Source organism: Equus przewalskii, chromosome 14 (genome assembly GCF_037783145.1).
Source record: "Equus przewalskii isolate Varuska chromosome 14, EquPr2, whole genome shotgun sequence".
Lineage (NCBI taxonomy): Eukaryota > Metazoa > Chordata > Mammalia > Perissodactyla > Equidae > Equus > Equus przewalskii.
Genome location: NC_091844.1, coordinates 60,715,767 through 60,734,089, shown reverse-complemented (window position 1 = coordinate 60,734,089; position 18,323 = coordinate 60,715,767). Strand labels below are relative to the sequence as shown.

The window sequence follows — 18,323 nt, the reverse complement described above, 5'->3', positions numbered from 1 at the left end:
GTGTGAAGTGCAGCCAGCAAGTACCATTTTCAGCTGTTGAGATAGCTGAGTTACCTGAGTCCTGAAAAGAACCTGTCAGTTATTTGGGGAAAATCAGTGTCTTGAACGGGCCTTTGACTGGCCTGTCGTGCCTACAACTGCACCCAGAGACAGCTCTTGGGGAGGAAAGGTCACTTTTGTGCTAGAGAAAGCAAGCAGATGGGGCTCTCTGAGGGGTAGAAATGAAGTCGTCAGTGACCTAGGGCAGCCTTGCAGGGGGGCCAGGGCACTGGCAGAATGCGGTGGGAAGGCGCCCCCGAGTCTGCATGGGATTTGGAGTAATGGAAACATAGACATTTTCTTTTCTGTCTGTCCTTTTTTACAGTGGAAAACTGTCATTACACTGGACAGCTGTGCACACATTGCACAGTATGTGATGTGTGTATATGCTTATGCACGCATCCCCATGTGCAATGTGCACACGTGTAAAGAGAATCCCTTACAGGGTCACGTTCTTGTCCTGATCACCTCTTTATGTCCATTCTTCTGTGATAGCATTTTCTTCCAGTTGGAGCTGTTAGGGTCTGTTAATTCCAATGGGGAAAAAAAATTCTGTCTCTAGCCATCATTAATTAATTTATATAAGTAAGTACATGTAGATTGTCTCCTAAGTGGCTTACCTGAAGCTGTGGGCACTTCACTCCTGAGTCCTCTCTTTTGCAGTTGATAAGGTCCCCATCAGGTTTGGAGTTGCTGATGTCCTGCCCATGCCATGTGTCAAGAAAGGAGTCCATCAGAAAGGACTGACACGCATATTCCCTGGAACTTTTCATCCTCAAAGATTCTTGGAGCTTAAGTGGGAAAGGGCCTTGCCTTGTAAAAACAGACCCAAGTCCCTTTAATGGTCAGTCAGAAAGGGTTACCTAAATTCCCTCTCTGTAGTTGGTTTCTTGAACATCTTATTTCCCGTAACTAGCTATGTGTGCTAGGGCCAAATATTTGGTCCACTGCCTTCGTTTTAAGGAAATTATTGTAAAGGCGACATAACTCTACTAAACACTTTTGGAAATAGAGAAGAAAAACAATGGTCCCAAACGCTCTTGTTCCAAACACAAGAACCAGTTTTGTGTCTTTGCACATGTGTATATAAATGTATATATACCCTATCTAGTCTTTCTCTTTAGACATATATTTTTATCATACATCTTGTATCTTGCTTCTTTCCACTGCAAATTATATCAAATGTATGTTCCTACATAGTCTCCATTATTATAATTTAAGCTGATTAATTGAGATGTACTCCAACTTTCAGCTTCATTTCCTTTCAGGACTATATAAAAGGCAAGAAGGGGAAAAAAGTCATTCCAGGTGAACCTAAGAGAAAATTCTATGTAGTCTTAATGGAATTTATTTTTGTGCGTGCCAGGGCTCTCCAAGCAGATGACTGAAATTGGCTCATCTCCCCTTACTAAGGATCTGACCACTGACTGACTGTACATCTGGTCCTTTGTGTCTAGGGCTTGTGGCATGAGGACTGTGGCCCTTAATTGTTTTGTCTTCTGTCCTTGATACCACCAGGCCTGTGTTGACTCTAAGGACAATGAAGCTCCGTAAGGTTAAGTAATGATTTGTAAACTTTGTGCAAATAGCCAGCCCCCTGGGTAGGAGGGACATTTCAATTCTCTTGCTTTTTTTGGTACATTATTGGATTGCAAATGTTTATTTACTATGAAAAATGGATATAATTAACTAAGTCCTAAATAGGGACTAGATATTAACTTCAAGATGAGTTTGCAGCCTTTGTGCTTTGCATACATATGACATATGCTCTTGTTATCAAGGATTTTATCTGAGAATCTAAAATGGTTTTCCACTTCCACCATTTTATAAATGAAAACCAGAGGCCTAGAAGTTATCCCACAAGGCACATATATAAAATTTGGAAAAACTTGGGTCATTGTCAGAATTAAGTTTGTTGAAATTCTATTAGGAAAACAGACTTTTTTTTCCTTGTGTTATTATTGGCTGATGTATTAATAGTTTTTACAACGCAGATACTGGTTTCATATTCAAATGTATAGATAGCATATGTTGTAATATTTCATATTCATTTCTCTAATCTTTAAAAATACAAATTAGCTCAGGGCTGGTCTTCCTCAAGCCAAAAGAAAGAGGAAGATTGACAGCAGGTGTTAACTCAGGACCAATTGTCCTCAGCAAAAAAAAAAATTCTCACTCAAAACCAATTGCACAAACAGTATGCAAAGTCAAATCACTGGGCTTCATATATATTTCATATAAATTTTAAGTGCCTTTTGAGTCATCAAAGGAAGATAGGAGCCGACCTGTGGCGTAGTGGTTAAGTTCATGTGCTCCACGTTTGCAGCCCAGGATTCACAGGTTCAGATCCCAGACGAGGACCTAGCACCAATTGTCAAGCCATGCTGTGGTGGCATCCCACATAAATAGAGGAAGATTGGCACAGATGTTAGCTCAGCAACAATCTTCCTCAAAAGAAAAAAAAAAGAAAACCTTTGATTACCTCTGATATTAAGTTACTGTTTCTGAATTATAAGTCTTTGAAAATTTGTAATTCATGCGTGACGTATACCAATCAACTATGCAATCCAGAAAACACTGGATGTTTACATGGCTGCTTGTTATGGAGAGAGTAGCCATTTAGACGTCTTTAAGCCACAACGTGGATTAAAGTGGTGTATGCACACAAGTGAAATTTAACAGATACTTTTCAGATCAGCATATGAACGTAAAAGAGCACACTTTGTCCTGAAAAAGTCATTTGAAGGTGAACTCACATCAAATTTAATAGTTTAACCATGGATGTTTTGAAATTTTAGTTATATCATAAAATAATAACATTAATTAAAGTCAGCAAGTGTGTAAAGTTTTTTAAAAAATTAATTAAACACAAAGCTTAGTAGATACTTATATTCAACAACAATAAGTGAATATTTGACACCCACCGCCATGGCCAAAATATGTAGACTGAGATTGTGTCTCGAGGATGAATGAAAAGGTGTGGGAGAGTTGGCCACTCTTAGGGAAAAGGTTTGTAAAGGGGGTGGGCACCTGGGATCCCCTAAGCTTTCGCCCAAAATACAGCCTATATCTCTTGTTGTAACCAGTTTATACAACTTTATTTAAAGCTGGGAATCAATAGATTGTCTCCAGTACTAACAGTTAATCATTAATCAGATCATCTTTATTATCAACCAGAACTGCTTGTGTTTTCTTTTCAAAAGCTTCTTAACAATGTGATTGGAAATGTTTGAATCAATAGGTAACGAAGTCGATATGTATGTTCCTTGTCATGTGGGAGAGAGTAAAGCCTGTGTTGGGGTGAATGTTTCAGCCGGGTGTGAGTTCTGGTACAGTGTCTCTGGGCTGTGTTTCCTTGCTTCCAGGGTCCTGGAGCTTGGCCAACTCAGAGGACGGGGAGGAGGAAAGGTTCGGTTTTGAGAGCCCCGGGTTTATTTCTGGCTGTTGAGATGTGAGACTGTGGGAGAAGGCATAAATATAGTTGGAGGGAGGTTGTGGACTCGGAGGTTCTCGCCAGGGGTCAACGCTGGATGGGTTTGTTTCGGGATGGGTTTGTTTATGGCTTCTTCACGCTGTTACCTCTCCGAGTTGGTGCTTCCGAGGGTCGACTCTCAGTATCTGGATCTCATTTGGTGGGTATATCGGAAGTCTCCCCCAGTGCGCCAACCACGGCCGTTCTGTTCCTTTTCTTTCTGAATTTGTAGTCAAATAACTAACTTCCTCACCTGCAAATAATGAACACCAAGCGTCTGGAGAAAAGATAGTTATGTAAATAGTAGAAGCATATAGCATTTGGGGCTGCATTTGTGGGATGGGGTTTGCAGCTCAGTCTGTGCATCACCGTCTCCACTGCTCTGAGAGTGAGCAAACGCAGCAGCCCCTGAGCCCCCTACCCCCCTGAGTCTTTTGCTTCTTTTTGGGTTGGTCACAGATTTCCCCTGTGTGAGTTCTGAATCCCTTTACCTTGCATCCACCCATGTTCAGGAAGTCCCCCATCCAGCTACTGCCCTGGGTCAGCCTCCAGCCTTGCAGACGGGTGCTCTCTGCTGTTAGCAACTTGGGGGCTCTGCCCAGCCGACCTGACCATGCCTCTCCTCATCCCGAGGCACTTGCCTGCCTTCACCGGCGGCACTGACCTCACTCCAGCGCTGGCCCTGCCTCCTCAGCCCTGTTGCTTGCTCCCCAGACTGTGAATCAACCTGGTCTTGGAGCATTTTACCCACCTTTGTGGCCAGCGTGTGTTGCTTCCATTTGTTAGGGAGTGTTAAGCATGCAGTCTCAAGAAAAACTGCCCAGAGGAGATGACTTCCTCAGGAGAAATGTAGATGATAAGTTCCTTAAGGAGAAACCACGTTTTATTACTGAGAGGCAATGCTGTGTTCTAGTGGGACTTCTGGTTCTGAAGTCAGTTTGTAGTCTAGCCAGGTGACTTGCCTGGTGTGTTACCCTAGCCAGGCGACTTGACCTCTGCACAGTGTCCATCTGAAAAATTGGAATAATAATATCTACCTCATTGGGTAGATAATGAGTATCTACCTCATTGGAGTTGTTATGAGGAATAACTGAGCAGACTCATCTGTGTAAATCTCTTGAACAGTGGCTTGTACATAGGGAGCATATAGTAAGTGTCAGCTGTCCTTGTGCCTCCACATTAAACACTATGGTTTATACCTAATTGGTGCTTATTAAATATTTTGTTGAGTAATTGTAATGTTCAGAGGTAGACAAATGATTTGTTCATTTCTTACCATAAAATGAAAATAATATTTGTTTGCAATAAAGCATTGTAGGCATAAGACATTCCCTCCCTGGTGGGGGCCTGGCTAGTAGGATGTTCCAAATTCAGTATCAATAACCATGTGCCTATGATTTATTAATCAGACCTGTCATACCCGGCCAGTCAGAAATCTATGTTTACTGGCTCCCAAGGTAACTTTGCAAGGGAAAAACAGCTCAGTGAGGTGATTTATTTCCAGTAAGCATTGTTACGGGAACATTTTGAACTCTAGCCTGTGGGATGGCTATGTGAATGAGGCTCTGCCCTTTCCTTATGGATCGCTCTGCCTTCTAACTTGTGTTTGCTTCTAAGGTAGGAGATGGGTAGAAAAATGCTCTTTAAATGAATAGGTTCTTGCTTCTTCCTAGCCCACTCAGTGCCTAGCGTGGGGCCACGCAAGTAGTAGTTGCTCAATAAATGGGGTTTTAAGTTAATAAGTAAATTCATGGGACATTTTCTTCGCATTACATCACCTGGACAGCTGGAAGGTGCTTGTGAGGAGGTTTTGTTTGTGATTTTCCCCCAGGCAGGTTAGTATGCCAGACATGATTGTTCCCTCTTGCTGATGGGGTACTGAATTTGAGGGCTACTCTCAGAGTTTCTGCTCATCTACGATAAGAGGAACAAATGGTCCCCAAATGGTCCCGATGAGATGGTGGGGGAAGGGCACTGCCACTCAGGTTTGATGAAGTGTCTTGGCCGTCCTCAGGATGAAGATCACAGCTGTCACAGAAGGGAGGTAAGTCATTGTTTTTTAAGTTAAGAAAGTTAGTTAAAAAGTTTACGCTGATAATAGTTCGTGTGGCAAGGACTGAAGAATATTTATCTTTGTGTTCTCTTGATAGGGACAGGGGCTGTGATCCTAAAGACAAGAGTTTTTAACCCAGAACCTGGAGATTACAATTTGGAAAAGATGGTTTTTAAAAAGTGATCATGTCCACAAAGGTGACAAGAACATGAACCTGAAGTCCTTTATCGGTGTGTAAGTGCTTCTTTTCATTCTAAAAATATTTATTGATTCTAAAAGCAGTTTATGTAACAGAATTGTAACAGTATTAAGTATCCTTTTTCTTTATGGAGAACTTGGAAGAGCTTTGAGCAAACACACACACATACTCAGTCAAACAAAATGCCTTGCCTTACCTTTTTAAATGCCATTTATGTTGCCTGTTGTCATTTTAATAACATTTCCTTTTTTTTTTCTTTTAGGTCTCAGTGTATTCCAGAATATCTTTTTGGCAGTCAAATCCGCCTCTGGTACCCAACTTAAAAAAAAATAAATTTACCACAACTAGAAGGACCTGCAACTAAGATATACAGCTATGTACCAGGGGGGATTTGGGGAGATAAAGCATAAAAAAAATTAAAAAATAAAAAATAAATTTATTTCAATGCAAACAAGTATAGTCTGGTTCTTGTGGGACAAGATTATCTTACCAGATGGTTTGAAGAATTCATCGTTTCACAAAAAGAAGAGAGGCGTCTACGATTCCCTTCTTCCCTCTTTCTCACGTCTCTCTCACCCAGATTGAAGCAGCCCATTTAAAACCTGATCTTCATAAAAGGAAGCGCTGTTGCAGAGCCCCCTTTGTTGGCCATCTGACTGCTTTTGCTGTCTTTCTGCCCTGTGCGCATGTGCAGGAATCAGCCCTGACAGCAGAGCCGTCTGCTGACAGTACAGGGAGACCGGCACATGGCGGGAAGGTGCAGGTTTTACTGAATAGAGCACTGAACCATTTTCTTATGAAGGATAGTATGTACTTGGGGGGAGAAAGTCCAATTTCTAGTTAGTTCCAGATGATTCACCACGCAGAAAGCGTCTTCTCTCACTAGTGTTTGGGTCTTAGTAAATAAAGGGAGTGTTCTGTGTTGAATCCTGGCTTGACAAGAAGGAGGTAGTAATTGATCAGGAATTCTGTTTTTTTCAATGAAAGCAGTTGCTTAGAATGAGATGACTGTACATCAGGATACCTTTTCGTAGGACCATTTTTATCATCTTACCCACAGACTTAGTCTTTGCTGTCAGACTTTACTCATAGGGATTTATTAACAGCAATGGTTGGTTTTTAAAAAAGGGAAAAGATAGACATTTAGTTGAAGTACAGTTGGCAGATTTTGACCATTCAGGGGTGGTTTCTCTACGGAGTATCATTTAGAGGCTAACAAATGCTTTTTATGACTTTGTCTGGTACAGGAATGGCAGCCCTACGTAGGTTCCTCTTCATTTATTCCCTCTCTGCAGCCTCCCCAGCACTCTCTCTCTTTTCTTTTCCTTCCAAATTCGGTTCCCATCAGTCAGGTATCTGAAGAGCAGGCTGAGTCCTGTCCCCAGTATGGGGGGATGCCAGTCCAGCCACATTCTTCTATTCCTCTCTGCCCCAGGAGAGGACAGTCACCCTGACTATCTTGGGAGGGAGTGGGGTCCGAGCCCAGACTGCAGTTGGCTCATTCACCTGTTTACTCGGGGCCCAGGTTGGGCTCTAGTTCCTCATTTTCTTCACAGCTTCTGCCTCCCGTGGGCTAGGATTTCTCTGTTTCAGGGGCTCAGCACTGGGCACTGTGCAGTGATGCTCCCAGCACCGTTCTTGGGAGCTTTGGACTCCTTGGGTGCAGGTGGTCCCAAGTTGTCAAGTCCCATCATGCCACGGCCCTTAGCGCCACAGGGTGATCTTGATGGGACGTACATCCTACAGCCTGATTCCATGAGGCCTGGGACCCTGCAAGCAGGAGGAGTTGGGAGGCCCCTGAGAGGTCAGAGCCTGAGCTTTGAACCCAGACGCTATGGAGTTAAAATCTGAAGGACACAGAGATCACAAGAAAGACACCGAGAGAGTCTGGAGACACTGAGTCAGAGGCGAAGGAATCCAATATTGCAAGAGGAGAATGTGCTTGGGAGGGTAAGAAGTTTGGCTGCCTTCTGAGTAAAAGTGGCATTCTGTTTGTTAGCCAAAAATACATCAGATCTTGAACATGACTGAGGTCAGAGAGCTGTTGCTATACCAGGAATCAGAGAATTACAGAGTTGGAAGGGTCCTCAGAGAAGTGTCTCTGGCAAGCCCCCTCATTTTACAGATTCAGGAACGAGGCCCATAAAGTTCATCGTGTTCTCTTAATGTTTTGTATAATTTCTGCTGTGCCTTCAGTGATGGCATCTTCTTCCTTCTGAACCCAAAGAGGTTGAGGGGCTTCCTCTTGCCCACTCTGGAGGGAGCTCTTGGGGCCCCTCTTGCCTGCCTCACCCCGTGACTTTGGTCCCAGAGTAGTGGGCACAGCAGGGGAATTGGCCTCTGCTGAACTTTTCTCTCCATGCCCGCCTCCTTGCCCCATCTCTACCCGCCCTGCAGGAATTTGGAGCCCTCCCCATGGGGGTGTGAAGCCACTGGAATGTGACACTCTGACCCCTGGCAGTTGAGTGTCCTGGATGGACCTGGCCTGGGAAACAGGAAGGACTCAGGGGAGGGGGGAAGAGTGCCCCATGGCCTTGGGGTGGGACGGAAGGAAAGGAAGTGCTGGGCAGTGTGACCTTCCCAAGTAGGCCCAGCTGACTTCCACAGCACAGGAGACCAGGCAGGCAGGGACACTGGGCTGGCAAACTGAATAGGTGGGTTTCCCCAGGCCAGGCCCATGGGTGGGGGCCTCTGGGAGTGCTGGGCCCCAGGGGGTGAGCTCCCAGAGCAATTGGGGTGAGGAGAGGATTTGAGGGGAAGAAGGGAGGAGCAGACCAGAAGGCAGAGGAAACTTGTGGGAGATGATGAAGGTGAAGGAGGTGGATGGAAAGAAGCAATGTACGTGTCTCACCTTAGAAACCAAGTATGTCAGAAGGTGGGCAAGACCTTCCTAAGGAAACTTCCACCCCGTTCTGAGACCCTGGTGCTTTCTGTGTGTGTGTGTGTGTGTGTGTGTGTGTGTGTGTGTGTGTGTGTGTGTGTGTGTGTGTGTGTGTGTACGTTTCTCACCTTAGAAACCAAGTATGTCAGAAGGTGGGCAAGACCTTCCTAAGGAAACTTCCACCCCGTTCTGAGACCCTGGTGCTTTCTGTGTGTGTGTGTGTGTGTGTGTGTGTGTGTGTGTGTGTGTGTGTGTGTGTACGTTTCTCACCTTAGAAACCAAGTATGTCAGAAGGTGGGCAAGACCTTCCTAAGGAAACTTCCACCCCGTTCTGAGACCCTGGTGCTTTCTCTGTGTGTGTGTGTGTGTGTGTGTGTGTGTGTGTGTGTTTTGAGGAAGATTAGCCCTGAGCTAACTGCTGCCACTCCTCCTCTTTTTGCTGAGGAAGACTGGTGCTGAGGTAACATCGGTGCCCATCTTCCTCTACTTTCTATGTGGGACACCTGCCACAGCATGGCGTACCAGGTGGTGCCATGTCCGCACCTGGGATCCAAACCGGCGAACCCCGGGCCACCAAAGTGGAACGTGCGCACTTAACCGCTGTGCCACTGGGTCGGCCCCCCCCGGTGCTTTTTAACATGCTCACTTTTGGCAAGACAGAATCGTAGAAAGCCAGGGTTAGTGAAGGGGGTGGCTGCACATGATGGACCCCCCCTTACCACCCTCAGATCAGTTACCTCCCTTGAAATGATTTTCAAAAACCTGAGGCCTGGCCTCAGCGTGATGATGTGTCCCCCAGCTCCTTGCCTTCCTCTGGGATAAGGGAACCCTGCTTCCTCCCACTTGAAGCCTGTTGCAGAACCAGGATGCAGAGCAAGGACTTGGAACTGCCTCCTGCAAGCCCTTGTGAAACCATGAGCAGATGATACTGTTGCCAAACTGCACGTGAGGTTTGCCAGAATGGCAAGCGAGCTTTTCTTCGTTGGGGATGTTTAAAATTAAATTCCACGCTCGTGGGAAAGGAATAGAAACTATAGGTGACACAGTGTTTCTGAAACACCTGTTAAGGAGGCGAGAACTAACTGCCACCGTACCTGAAGGGATCAGCCTTCCTTTGTGACTGCAGTCTGTGTGCCGAGTCAGTTGCCTCTTCCTGTGCCCAGGGTGTCTTGGACCATAATTAGTGTTCCGTGGTCATGCCCCATCCTGTCTGAAGTGAAGGTGCTCATCTCCCTTCCTCCTTTCTCACGTGATGTTGTTCAGAGCCCTGGGAACAGTGGCCCTGATGCTGAGTAGGAATGTCTTGGTCATTAGACTCATTCATTGGGCCTGCACAACAGGGTCTGTGGCACCCCTTTCTCCACCCAACTGATACCAAAAGCCACCAGGAGAGGCCCAGTGGGATGCTGCAGGCAGGGCAGCAGGTAAGCAGGCCAGGTCTCACTCCTCAAGGTGTGCATCTCAGGTCTGCCCTGAGAACCTACCGATCTTCTCTACGTTTGGGTGTTTAAAGAGCTGAATTATTAAAGAACACGTTAAGTGCTTATATGTGACTTTAAAGCTACGTATCTGTATGCATGCTAATCCTTTGAAAATTGGTGATCTTTATTGTTAGCTAAATAGGAAATGGATTTCATCAGAGCCTCTTTTGGGAATTGACTACATTTGGTATTTCCTTTTATATCCTAAAAATGATTAGCTCTTGAAATGTGTATTGAACCTAAGAGGGAATAATATTTAACCTTTCAGGTAGGAGTTAAGGTTGGTGTAGTTCCACAAATTGTGAGTTTCATTATTTGGACAATTTTCTGATGACTTCTTTTACACTCTAAAGACTAACTTTAAATAGAATAACACTACAGGAGTACGATCTTGAAAAATCCGCCTACCTAACTGCATATGGGAGTACATATTGCTGTAGCATGTGGAAAAAGGACTGGGTACTCACATGGGTTGTATTTATGTTTCCTTTTGGAAGCAAATCAGTTATTCTCTGTATGTGTATGTTTCTGCATGCATGTGTTTTAACTTGAAATGTAGAAATATATAAAATTTTTCTATAACTTTGACACTATATATCTTTTTCTTTTTGGTGAGGAAGATTAGCCCTGAGCTAACATCTGTTGCCAATCCTCCTCTTTTTGCTGAGGAAGACTGGCCCTGAGCTAACATCTGTGCCCATCTTCCTCTATTTTATATGTAGGATGTCTGCCACAGCATGGCTTGACAAACAGTGCCTAGGTCCGTACCCAGGATCCAAACCTCCAAACCCTGGGCTGCTGAAGTGGAGCGTGTGAACTTAACCACTACACCACCAGGCCAGCCCCATACGCTATATTTTAAAATACCTGAAAGGTGCCTGCTTCCTAAGTCCCTGCTAGGCATGAATTACTATAAAGTTTATTTTTCTGCATCTCAAACATTCCAGAAAAGTAATAAATATAAATGCATAAGTATTGAAGAACTTAAGCAAACCTGAATCTTACATATGTGCAGAATATCTTTAAAGCTGCTGCTTTTTTTTTTCTTGAGTGTTAACTCAGAGAGTGTTCACCTACTCCAGTTTACCATTCATTTTCTCCAGTCAGCGGACTAAGGCCTGCTGTGGACCATCTCAGCGTGGAGTGCCTGTAGAAATGAGGGAGGCACCGTTTCTGCCCCCAAGAAGCTCAGAATCCAGTTGCAAACAAGCAGCTGCAATGCCCTGGGATAAGTGAAGTGTTGCGATAAGTGAAGTGTTGCGGGTAGGAGAAAATCAAGCAAACCTTGATTTTCTTGAGAAACATTTCGGGTGGGCACAGGAAGATAGTAGCAGATTTCTAGGTGAACAGGGAAGGAAGGATTGTGCTTCCACAGAGGAAGTGGAATCAGCAAAGGCCCATCGAAGTGAAAATGCAATGTAGACTGACTGAGTACATATTTATGGAGGACCTACTGTGCACTAAGCCTTGTTCCAGGGGCAGAAGATATAGCTGTGAACAAGACAGACAAAAATCCGTACCAACCTGGGGCTTTCTGGTAGAGAGAGACAAGATGAGCGAAATTAGTAGATAAACCATGTACCACGCCAAGAGGAGATAAGTGCTGTGCAGAAAAATAAAGCAGAGAAAAGGCGCAGGGCTGCACAGTGGTATTTGTTTGCGGTTTTAAATAGAGTGGTTGTGGAAAGCTTGCCGAGAAGTTGTGTTTCATCTGGGCCCTCAAGGAGCGCAGGCGTGTGAACTGGGCCCATGCCTGGGGGAGGGCACTCGTGGAGGGGACACGAGTGCGAAGGCCCGGAGGCTTCAGTGGCCTGGGAAGGGAAGAGGTGCTGGCTGTGCAGTGAGAAGTAACGGGGAGGTCAGCTGGGGCCAGGCACAGGCCTCATTTGTCAGTGTGAGGGGTCGGACTTGATCCTACAGGCAGACGGGCGCCATTAACGATTTTTGGATACTCTTAATTGTTAGCTTTGTCATCACTGAGACCCTCAAATTGAGTACCCCATGACTCACAGCTTGGTGTCTGTTGGAGTAGAGGTTTGATTACTATGCAAAGGAAACTTGTTTTGTGAGAAATATGCAAACTATTTTTCAAACATGGTTTTAAGATTTCTTAATCTTTCTGTGGTCTTATTATATTTACTTGTATGATTTATTTTACACGAATCTTAGAGGTTAAATCATTGCTGTGTAAGCCGTAGTCCTCCCATGATATTAATATTCATTTCTTGACATACCCTAAGACGAGACTCCTGCTTTTTATTGTCCCCTAATCTACATTTGCTTCTAGGTAGAGAGTTCTAGAGTGAATTTGAATTTCAAGGACTTGATACCTTTAAACATGAGACAGACCCTGTGTTGCATCAGGTTTCTCTGTTTTTTTTTTGGTGAGGAAGGTTGTCCCTGAGCTAACATCTGTGCCCATCTTCTTCTATTTTGTATGTGGGATACTGCCACAGCATGGCATAATGAGCCATGTGTACTTCTGTGCCCAGGATCTGGACCCATGAATCCCAGGATGCCGAAGTGGCACCACCAGACCGGCCCCATGAGGTTTCTTAATAGGCCACAGCTGTCTCTCATTCTCATTTCCAGTTTATAGCACTTCCCACATAAATATTTGGTAGCAATGTGGATTTTAATGACGTTTTTGGGAAAAAAGATCTGGACATATACTTCAAACTTTCACTGATGATGAAGCTGGGTAACAGTAGGAAATTGTCAACCGTGCACACAAAAAAAGTGTTCATTGAATATTGTTGGCAAATTGTGCTTTGTCGCCAGGACCAGAGAGCAGGAGATTCATGGAGGGTGTAGAAAATAAGTAAGATCAAACATAGAGATAAACGTGCTTCACAGAAGAATTTAAAGGTTGGGGTTTTTAGGCATGATATTTCTGGATGATATTTCTTTGTAGAACAGTACTGGAGTTACTGGAAAGATCAGTTAGAAATACAGTTATTAGAATTAAACTTGATCACTCTTTTGGTTCTTAGCGTCTTCCACTTGGTTTACTTTGAAGAATGCAGATAAATTGTTAAGGTAAACTTCCCAGCAGTGCTCAAGATGATGTGTAAAACCATTCCTTCCAATCGATTGCCACCTGATTTCACAAAATTATTATCCTGAAAGGTTCCGTAATGCTGCTTACAGATCATTACACCTTTTAAAAATCTTTATTTGCCCCTCAGGAGTTGCTGTATATGACGGCATTGTTGCCTTAACAAAGAAGCCCTTGTTTCCTGGATGGTGGAATAGTTGGGGTCATGTTTATATTGTTGAGTTTTCAGTTCTGATGTTTCCAAAGGTGCTTTTGCAACTCCGTTTGTCTTGGATCAGAAGGTGTCATAGAGAGGCCTCTGCCTGCCCCATGGTAATGACCATCAGCAGAAGGTCTCTAGGCTATACTCTCTCTAGATGGGCTTCTCCAGAGATGGGAAAAATAGCAGTGTTCCTTCCCTTTTTCCTGATGCTCAGCTTCTCTGGACTCACTTGAACTGGAAATATCGCCCAACCCTTTGACCACCTCGCTTCCCTGTTTCTTCATTCCTCCTGTTGCCCGCTTGATGATGGTCAGTGTGGAATTCAGACCTAGGTTGCTTAGCTTCTCTCCTCAGCTAAATGTGCTAATCTGTGGAAAATGCCTAGTATGGTCTCTGTGCATAAAAATGTGGCTCAGTGAATGTTAGCTGTTCTCAGAAGATTCATCTCAGGGGCAGGGGAGGGGGTGAAATGCGCTTCATTATCTGTGCTAACTGTTCAGCTAGTATAATGAAAAATTTATGTCCTTCAAAGTGCTTGTTTTCAGAACACCGTCTTCGTTTTATTCTTGTTTGTTTGACGTTCTGGCCACATTTCTTCTTTTCAGTGTAGTGGTTCACGCTGTTGGATGAGTGCAATCGAGAAGAAAGGCATTCCCGTATCTAGTCTGCTGTTTTCGTTCTTGGTCATTTGACTAACAGATTTTAGGTTAGAGAATACATTAATATTTATCAAATGGTACTGTGCATTATTCATATCCACAAGTACCTTTCTGGCAAGAAGCATTAAGTTGTGTCATATTATCTAATTATGGTCATGATAGATGAAAGTGGTAGAAAGGGAGATAATAGAGTTTATTATTTAAGTTATTATTTATTTATCTAGCATCGTTGAGGAATATGTTCACTCATTCATTTGACACGTCATAAATATTTATTGATGTGTGGAAGTGTTGGTTAATACACTGTTGAGGTTAAGAGAAAACTTGAGTTAGTATTAATATTTTACAGGTAGGAAGACTGAGATCCAACGATGTTTCTCAGTTATTTCTAAACAATTGACTTTCTTCTCCTACCACCAAACTCACTTTCCAGAAGAAGTTTGGCACTTAGGGGGCCGGCCCGGTGGCACAGTGGTTAAGTGCGTACATTCTGCTTCTCGGCGACCCAGGGTTCGCTGGTTCGGATCCTGGATGCAGACATGGCACTGCTTGGCACGCCGTGCTGTGGTAGGCATCCCACATATAAAGTAGAGGAAGATGGGCACAGATGTTAGCTCAGGGCCAGGCTTTCTCAGCAAAAAGAGGAGGACTGGCAGTAGTTAGCTCAGGGCTAATCTTCCACAAAAAAAAAAGTTTGGCACTTGAAAATTCAATTACTTTGCTTACATTCAAGTCCTCTTGTCCTCTAACCTCCTGTTCCTGTTCATTCCTTATGTAGATACTTATTTTTCTAAGCCCTCTGCTAACCCAGTGATGAAAAAGAAGAGTAAAACTAGATCCGTAGCTTTAAAGAACTTACTTTCTGGTGGAGGAAATTAGATGAGCAATTTCATTATACTGCCATAAATGAAAGAAATTTAATAGATACACAATAGAAGTCCTACAGAGGGGATAATACTGAATTCAGTCCCTATAGCGTGGATGAAACCTGGAGAAAGTATTAAAGACTGAGTAGGAGTTTTCAAAGCAGGTACAGAGAAGTTTTCTAGGCAGAGAGAACAGCTTGTGCAAAGCCATGGAGTCATGAAGGAGGCTGGGTCATTTAGGGAGCACATAGTCATTACTGCTAGAGTAAGGGGGAAGAGTGGAGGAGATGAGGTTGAAGAGGTGGATTGGGATCAAATCAAAACAGGCTTTGTGTTCCATGCCAAAGATTTGAATGGCCAGATGTTGGACTTTATTTTGTAGACCATTGCTTCCCAACTCCATATCCTTAAGAAGTGAGATAGGGCTGTTCTTATAATGCCGCTCGCTGGATGCTCCCTACACTGAAGGTACCTCTGTAGGAGAATAGGACACTGGGAGCCAGGTACCTAAGGGATGGCTAATCCCCTGGCTTAATTCAAGGATGGCTTTTAGAGTATCTAGTAGAAGAGAAGAAATGTGAAACAATCAAGCACTTCTCCAAGGTAATTTTTCCTTCAAGACGTATTAATTTGTAAGCAGTGGTACAGTTGGTAACTGAAAACTGATGTTCTTTGAAGCTGGCTAAACATGGAGTGCATGTTTTAATGGACATTCAAGCTCAGAGAAGACTGTGATGCTTAATGTGACACATACCTGAGACAGAAGGCCAATCAAACACTGCACAAACGTGGGCCAGGGGAGAAGGCCTGAGAAGTTTCTTAAAAAATATTGGGATCCAATCACAAAGCAGAGGAAATGTAAGGGAGTTGAGTTCTACACCATAGGCACAGTCACGCTAATTGTAGCTAGGGAAAAATTTACATGAGCAATCAAATACCTGTCTTGGTTATTTTTAAAAATTCAGAAATGTAACTATTTAATATCTGACTTTGAGTAACTTCCTGGTAAAACCATTAAAGAGAAACTGATTGAAAAAAATACTTCTTTGTAAAATTACCTGGATGAGTTAACATGCTGAATGAGACTGTTAATCATAAGCCATTTATCAGATGTCTTAATGAGCTTTTTGAAGAACCAGTTTTTTATGTTGCTTTTACCTCTGTTGCATTGATTGTGTCCATCAATTTTGATCTGTGGTATTTCTGTTCTTCATTTTTAAGTACTTGGCTGACTTTCCATAATCCTCTCCCATTTGAAATAAAACCTTTATATAGAAATTTCTGAAGATATACAGAAGTAGAGACAGTTGTATAATGACACAGTGCTTCAACAGTTATCAATTCATGGCCAATCCTGTTTTAATAAATTGAGACCTCAGCTCGTGAATCCTTGAGGATGGGAGGTGCTAGAATTGTTATGTTACAAGCACCATTGGCTTGCCTGACAGCGCACAGTGACCGTTTTCCAAACCTCAAACAGGTCTGATGATGGGAAACTATTTTAAATTTAAATTATGACCGCCCTGAGCGTATGATTCTCTCATGCTGTTCCCAGTAAATTGTTGTCATTGTACATTATCAACAAAGATGCCAGAATAAGGAAACAGGAGGATAAAGTCTAAAGGGACCTCACAAATTATCCATTACACCTCCATTTTAGTAATGAAGAAATTGGAGCCTAGAGGGCCAAATGTCTTGTTCAGGGTCACTCTGAACTAATGACAGAGCTAAGGTGGTGGTCTCCTGTGACACTGATCCTCTTCTGGGCTGTTTTTCTATATCTACTTTAAGGTGGATGGTTCCTGATTTAGGCAGAATTGTAAAATAGGAGAGTTGGGTTCTGTAATCCCAGTCTCCTTATCTTTTCTTCTTCTTTCATGAATTCCTTTCTTTTGGAGAGACTGCTTTTCTTTTTTTTTTTTTTTTTTAAGATTGACACCTGAGCTAACAACTGTTGCCAATCTTTTTTTTTCCTGCTTTATCTCCCCAAATCCCCCCGGTACATAGTTGCATATCTTAGTTGTAGGTCCTTCTAGTTGTGGCATGTGGGAGGCCGCCTCAACGTGGCCTGACGAGCGGTGCCATGTCCACGCCCAGGATCCGAACCGGCGAAACCTGGGCCGTCGCAGCGGAGCTCGAACTTAACCACTCAGCCACGGGGCCGGCCCCTATGCTTGTCTTTTCTTATGCTGCTCTCTGTTCCCCACCAGCTTCCTGCTATCAAAAAGGAAATTATCCTTCCCTTACTTAACCTTTTCCTGTTTCAGGATTCCTAGAGACATTTTATTCACATACTTGGTATGATTTTGGTTAGAATGATGGAAAATTGTACTGTAAACTCCTCTTTCCTAGTATTTTGAATCCTTAGCACCTTGCTCAGTTTTTGATGTATAATAGATAGCAACATCTGTTTGAGGAATGAATGATTAAAAGAAAGGATGAATGAATGAATGAGTTTACATTCTATAGTTCATCTCTGGTTCTCTGTTAGTCGTGTTGCTAAGGAGTCTAACAAATTACAGCAGTGGAACATTTGCTTATCATTAATAAATATTTTACTGTAAGTTGATTTAGTAAATTTCATCAGTGCTGTTTGTTTTTCAAAGAATTCCTCACTTGAACGTAATATGAATCAGTGGTCATGTTTGTTATATATTTAGAGGTTTGCATCAGTTTAAGAGTTAGTCTTCAAAAAATTATTTATGTGCATATTTTAATATTTCCATTGTTTTGAATTCAGGCTTTGTCCATTTTGGTGTATAGTTACATATGCCTATCATAGCTTCACTTTGTGGAAATGCCTGTAAAACAAATTTTTGCAACATGAATCATCTCTACTGATAACTATAATTTTGTCCTTCCTGCTTTGCACTGATTACAGCACAAGGAAGAGAGGGAGAGGGAAGCACCAGCTTTTGGACCATCCGCCTTAAGCTCAAAGCAGAGAGAATGAAAGCTCACTGCATTAGTTTCCTCCTTGAGCAAAACTGAATGCCTGATAACAGCCAGCCAGGAGCTGGGGGAGTTAAAGCAGCAATTTTACATTGCACTGGAGTTTCTAGGCTGGCATGGAAAGAGATGCCAGTATTAGCTATTTGCATCTTACTGTAGCCACAGGGATATGTGAACAGCTGGAGAATTAATTTGATATATATTCCCAGAAGCCTCTCTTCTGCCAACAGAATTCCATTACCGTGAGCCTCTGAGTGTGTACTGTGAATTTGTTTCTTGCTTTTTAATATCTGCTATAGCATATTTCTGGTAAGTGGATTGCCACATAACAGGGTGTAGCTATATCTTGCTTCAGAGTAAACTCCACTAACCTACGCTGGTACAAGGTAGAAAAGCTCTGACTGTACAACTGCCTTTGGCCTTCAGGAAGTCAGATTTCAGATGAACACACAGTGCTTTGT

At 43.2% G+C, this 18,323-nt stretch overlaps 1 protein-coding gene and 1 long non-coding RNA gene across 2 annotated transcripts in view; both read left to right on the top strand.

Moving 5' to 3' along the window:
• CRIM1 (cysteine rich transmembrane BMP regulator 1) overlaps positions 1–18,323 on the top strand; it is a 187,809-nt gene that overhangs the window by 16,945 nt on the left and 152,541 nt on the right. The window lies entirely within an intron of this gene.
• Positions 4,991–5,769, top strand: LOC103550500 (uncharacterized). Its single transcript, XR_011526597.1, has 3 exons — positions 4,991–5,128; positions 5,526–5,555; positions 5,662–5,769. It is a non-coding gene; the product is annotated as an uncharacterized lncRNA (long non-coding RNA).